The sequence below is a fragment of the Physeter macrocephalus genome, chromosome 4, assembly GCF_002837175.3.
Source record: "Physeter macrocephalus isolate SW-GA chromosome 4, ASM283717v5, whole genome shotgun sequence".
Classification (NCBI taxonomy): Eukaryota; Metazoa; Chordata; class Mammalia; order Artiodactyla; family Physeteridae; genus Physeter; species Physeter macrocephalus.
In genome coordinates, this window is record NC_041217.1 from 28,774,730 (window position 1) to 28,781,081 (window position 6,352).

The 6,352-nt window shown below is 41.8% G+C and overlaps 1 pseudogene; it reads right to left on the bottom strand.

Annotated features, from left to right (window-relative positions):
• Window positions 1-325: 325 nt before the first annotated feature.
• On the bottom strand, window positions 326-3,101 carry LOC102993917 (F-box only protein 3-like; annotated as a pseudogene).
• Window positions 3,102-6,352: the final 3,251 nt, after the last annotated feature.

The window sequence follows — 6,352 nt, forward strand, 5'->3', positions numbered from 1 at the left end:
TGTGTAGGTATTTCTGCCTCATTTTAAATCCTTTTTCAAAACAATTCTCTCCCAATTCCATATTTTTATAAGTATAAAATGTTTTTAAACAAAGAAATGTCTGTTCTAGACATTTCTAGAGAACTATTTTCCCACTAAAGAAGAAAAAGATTCCCATTTCCTCCTCTACCTCAAAAACACAAAGCAAACCCAAACAATCCAATTCCTAAAGTAGCATCTCATAGAACCCAGGGCCTGGCATGATATTTCATGCTAGTTTTCCTGCTATAAGCTGAGAACAATTTGATTATTTGCATTATTGAGAAATTTGTTTAACAGGCTGTATTCATCCCAGGGCTTCCATCAGCAGAGGCTTGCTTAAAAAAAGGCGAGAGCAGTGGCATCTTTGAATGGGAAAATCAAAGACTCTCCTCCGTCTCTCCTCCTAGTGTTCTTCATCAGATTCATCCATATCTGCCAAATGGTCAAAATCATCTACTTCCTCCTCCTCCTCTTCTTTCTCTTGCATCTCTTCATGTTCATTAGGACCCATTTCCAATCGAGCTATAGACACCCTGAGTGTCGGACCCTGGAATCGGAATGGTGACATTAAAGATCTTGTCTTTAAAGTAAAAAAAAAAAGGAAGATATAATATCCTTCCATATAGCTTGATGTTATATATGAATATACAACTTGTGTATTCATATACCCAGCCTGGACTGATGATTGGAAATTTACCAACAACTCCAGGTCCTTGAACTTCTTCCTCATCACCTTTATTTTTTAATTTATTTTTTAAAGATTTTTTTTGATGTGGGCCATTTTTAAAGTCTTTATTGAATTTGTTACACTACTGCTTCTGTTTTATGTTTTTGGTTTTTTGGCTGCAAGGCATGCGGGATCTTAGCTCCCTGACCAGGGTTCGAACCTGCACCCCCTGCACTGGAAGGCGAAGTCTTAACCACTGGACTGCCAGGAAAGTCCCTTCACATCACCTTTAGCATTTGTTATTCTCCAGTAGCGACTGACTAACTGACAAGCCTTCTCAGGAAGTCTGTCTTTTGGCATTTCAATCCTGATTCAGTATGTGAAGAAATAGTGGGGTGGGTGTACAGAGCTGAGTTCCTGCAGAAACGATGTGGAAACTGAAACTGTAATATACCCAGTCATTGCTACACACTCTGGATCATAAACATACCTGAAAATTTGGTCTCTGATGATAGGGAAGCCACCTGATACAACATTGTTGACATAAGAAGTAAACCAGTCAGTAAAAGTAGCACCTGTGATAAACATGTCAGTAGCAGCTGGACTCCGAGCCATTTGGTCAGACATTTGGTAGTGAGGTAGGAGATAGATGGGCCCCTGGGCTGGACAGCTGGTGTTTGTCAAGGGGAGTAAAACTGAAGCTTTGTTCTCACGCAGACGCTCCAAGGACAAAGCTAGTGGCAGAAGCTGAGCTCTGCTGAAGTAAAGAGATAAGATGACCACTCCTGAGGTCAAGGAAAACTTCCCTGTCTGCACATGCGCAGGAAGCCTCCTTGGGGGTCAAAAAGGGAGGGACGCCACCCCATAATAAGTGTGGACATACCCCCCACAGGCCTCTGGGGTGGGATCCATCTTAGCAAAAAGTTGTGCACGCATGTTGGGGAGGGTCCTAGGGCAGGACAGGTGTGAAGAAAGACGTAAGAAAATCGGCCAAAGGTAAACAAAATCCTGGAAGGACTGTCCTATATAAGTGATTTAAATCACCTCTTTATTGTGCTACTCATTTAGGATGCCCACACTCTTTTCTCTGGGTGTGTATTTCTGCCTTGCTTCTGACTTAAATAAACAAACTGCCTCTCTGTGTGCTCACCCACATAGTATGCTGTATCTCTAATGATAAACTTTGTACCTGTTTTTACAGTTTTTGCCTCCTTGAAATATTCTTGCTTTCAAACAGGGGAAAGAGCCAGGGCCACTTTGCTGCTAGCCTCTAGTGCCTGGTGGTCTAGCGGCTAGGATTCCTGGTTTTCAACTCAGGCGTCCCACGTTCAATTCCTGGGCAGAGAACTAAGATCTCTCTTCAGGACCACTCATTGCTGTCTCTCCAAGATCAGTAGAAGACTTCATTTTTGTTTCAGCCCTTCCACTGCTATGTACCAACTCAAACCAGTATGTATGCAAAAAGTTAAAGGGAGAAAATATTTCAGTCCCTGTCTCTGCTGGAAGCCTCCAGCAGCTGTATAGATGTCTAACAAATCCTCAGAAAGATAGTGATTAGACAGCACCATGCTTCCCAACAACCCAGGAAACACTAACTTCTGCCCATTGTGGATATTATAGTAACATTGATAATCATCTGAAAGTTTGAAGCCCATCTGAGCTTCTGCAGCATCTAGGTCTTCCTCTTTTTTTTTTTTTTTTTTTTTTTTTTTTTGTGGTACGTGGGCCTCTCACTGTTGTGGCCTCTCCCATCGCGGAGCACAGGCTCCGGACGCGCAGGCCCAGCGGCCATGGCTCACGGGCCCAGCCGCTCCGCGGCATGTGGGATCCTCCCAGACCGGGGCGCGAACCCAGTTCCCCTGCATCGGCAGGCGGACGCGCAACCACTGCGCCACCAGGGAAGCCCTAGGTCTTCCTCTTGAGCACTCTCTTTCAGAGAGAAAACCATCCAGACATCTGGGTTACAAATATTTCTTGAGATTATCCCAGGCCTTTATAATAGCAGCATAATGGTCAATATATCTTCCTATATCAGAAAAGTATCAGTGAAGAGGGATTTCCAACACTGGTTCTTCTGTGTTTTCTCTTCCTCAGGTATCAGCCAGTATTTTTTTCAATGTCTTCTCCACAGCAGATCATGACTTGATAGCTGACTAAGTCTTTAACTGACATAGCAACAATTGATTAGGTCTTGGTAGTCCAAGAAGGATAAGATGAGGGGCAGGGGATCGGTGGGCAGCGATTCCAGGGTCAAGGGCGCTGACTGGTCTCCATGGCCTCCATCTTGCCTGGCCCCTTGCAGGCCTGGCTCCACGCCCCCGCCCCCAGACCCCGCGGCCACCACCCGCCTCAACGGCATTTGTAAGCTGTGCATTCTATCCATGATGGGTATCAGATGGAGGTAGCTCGTCATTAGTTCCAAAGCCCTAGAAATCTTTTTGTCTCTAAAGAGGCAACATATAAGTGAATGCTGTTGTGAATACCCAAGTGAATCAGTAAGCAATTGTGATATGATGGAATCTGCCACTGATTCCTGATATAAAATTGTGCAAGGGAAAGGAACTAACGTTTATTGGGAACCAGATACTGTATGTACATTTACATAATTAAGTCCAAACTACAGTTTTGCCAAGGTTACATATTAGCAATCTGATTTTCAGAAGAAAAAATTGAAGCTAAGGGATTAATCAATTTGCATAGAGTCACGTAGCTGGTACAAGGTGGAGCTGACATTGAAATAGAGCTCTTAAAACATTTAGGCCACTGAAGATCATGCCTGCCTTTATCATAGTTCAGTAATCAACTGAACTCTTGGCTCAAGAATATACCTTAAATGCCAAGATCAGGTAGCAAATGGATGTGGTACTGGATAATCTACGTCTATGTCCTGTGAGGTACCCAAAGTTAGAACATAGTTATTTTGTGGTCCCTTCCTCTGTACCTAGTTCAGTGATGGTCAGTAAGTCTCAGGAATCTGACTGCTCCAGTACTTCTTATGTAGTCTCAGAATTTCTGATAAAAAGGAATTAATACTTACTAGCCACAGATTTATAGTTCTAGAACCACTGACTTAGATCATCTAATAATCTTACTTTTAATTTTTAACACACATACTACTCTAATGGGAAAAAAATTTGACCTTACCAAAATTCATTGCAAGACATACTTCTTAGACAAGACAGTAATGAGGCAATGTCTGGTTCCTGTTAAAAGTGAAAAATAAATGATTCATAACCCAAACAAAAGTATAGACTTTATCATAAACATCATTACCCAATGCATTGTCAGTAGAACATGCTATGAGAAATATGAAATGAGACCTTTCTTTGTACCTTAATTTAATTTAGTCATCACTTGAATCCTTCCTGACAGTTTAGAATCCAACCTATTTTAAAGTGGCTAGAGAAGGAGAGATACATACTCACAACTGGAAAGAGTTGCCATATTTATCCAAAGTTCACACCAGGAAGGGACCAGTGTGTTGTTTGTTTTGTTCATAGTTATATAGTTTTGTCTCCATAGACGTTTGAATTTCATGCTCAGAATTAAAAGTAGTAAAGTGCCAACAAACGTCAGTGTTTCTGAGAAAGCTATGTAAGATTTCAAATCTAAATGTTGCAAACATTTTTCCTTTCTTCCTTGTTTGCCTTAATCTGTTTTCCCTTCCTGTGAAAACTAGCTTTTGTTTTGAAATCTGACATAGTAATAGATTGTTGCAAAAGAAAACAGGAGAAAACAAACATTGTTTTAAAATATTGCTTATATGCCTGAGTATAATGTGTTTATTATTTTTAAGCCAAGCATTTGTTTTACTTGTTTGGAAAAATAAGCTCTGTGCCACAGGCACTCTGTGCCTGCTAGTAGTTTATAGAGCCGTGTATGGCTGGTCAGTTATTTTGGGGGGTGATGGGTGGAGGATAAGAATCTCATGCAAAAGACATATATAGGGTAGCATAAAATGAAATTTACTTATCAGTAAGAATCTGAGGGGCAGCCTGACATAATGGAAAAAATCCTGGATTCAGAGTCAGGAGATCTGTGTAAATGAGAGGTGGTTGTGTTGGATTTCACTTTGAAATATTCTGTGAAAGGAAATGGACTTGGGAGAGGAAGGAAGAGGGACTTCTGGAGCTTCAGAGTGGGACCGTGAGCATTACACAGAAAGGATAGCTCTGGACAAGCCTGTGTGATGTCCTGTCCTGTGGAAAGACTATTACTTGGGGAGAACTGGGCATGTGAGTAAACCTGAGGATGTGACCTTGGAACCCGGTCTGGTTTTGGTGGGGAATATGCTTGGTTAAGTGCAACCTAATTTCTTCCTGAAATCATCCTTGCTTGTCTCTTTAAAGACTATGAGGCCATTCAGGGATCTATACTCTGCTGGTGGAAGTGACTGGAACCAGAGACTCAGGTGACATCATCTGGGAAATAAATGTAGGTTGAGAAAAGGAGAAAATCCAAGGTCACCCCAAAGTTCAGAGCTTGAGTAGAAACAGAGGAGCTCAAGAGTGAAAAAAAAAAAAAGTCCAGTGAGGTAAGAAGAAAATTAGGAGAGTGGGTGACACTAAGGCCAAGAGAGGAAGTGTTTCAGGAAGTAGGAGTTGGTCAATAAAGCTACATGTTGCTAAAAGTCTCAGTAAGATGGAGGCTCAGGTGTGTCCATTAGGTTTGGCAACATCAGGTTATTGGTGACCTGACTAGAAAATGGAAGAATCAGAAGCTTGACTGGAGTGATCAAGATGAGACTGGGAGGTAAGAAAGTGGAGACAGGAGGTATAGTTACTCTTCTGAGGTTTTTGCTGTATAGAGAAGGAAAGAAATGTGGTGAAAATTAGAGGGTACTTTGGGTCAAGGGAGGGTGATTTTTAAGACCAGGTAAACTAGATCAGATGAGACAGATTCAGAAGAGTGGAAAAAATGAATGATGCAGGAGAGAGAAGGCAAAACTGCAAGGTAATGAGAGGATGTGGATCAGGAGAGCCCAGTGGAGCAGGTGGGCTTTTTTTTTTTTTAGAAGAATGGACACAACTAAGTAATGTCAGGAAGGAAGGCAGAAAGAATAGGTACAGAAGAAAGTAGATAAACAGAAAGACAAGAGAACACCATTTAAATTGCTTCTTATTTCTCAGGAAAATATGAGGTAGGATTAAGGGCGAAGGTGATGTTTGAGGAGAGAGGAGGAAGTATGTAATAGTTGTCTATGAGAGTTGGAAAGCAATGTACTGGGGAAGTGTAAGTAGAGTACATGTTGGGAAGTATCAGGTACCCATTTGTGACTGAGTCATGAATTTATTGTGGAACTAATTAGGGGTATTAAATCGTTTTCTTTTCTTTTTGTGTGTGTGTGTGTTAGTTTCTGCTTTATAACAAAGTGAATCAGCTATACATATACATATATCCCCATATCTCCTCCCTCTTGCGTCTCCCTCCCTCCAACCCTCCTTATCCCACCCCTCTAGGTGGTCACAAAGCACAGAGCTGATCTCCCTGTGCTATGCAACTGCTTCCCACTAGCTATTGATTTTACATTTAGTAGTGTATATATGTCCATGCCACTCTCTCACTTTGTCCCAGCTTACCCTTCCCCCTCCCCCTGTCCTCAAGTCCATTCTCTAGTAGATCTGCATCTTTATTCCTGTCCTGCCCCTAGGTTCTTCATAACCT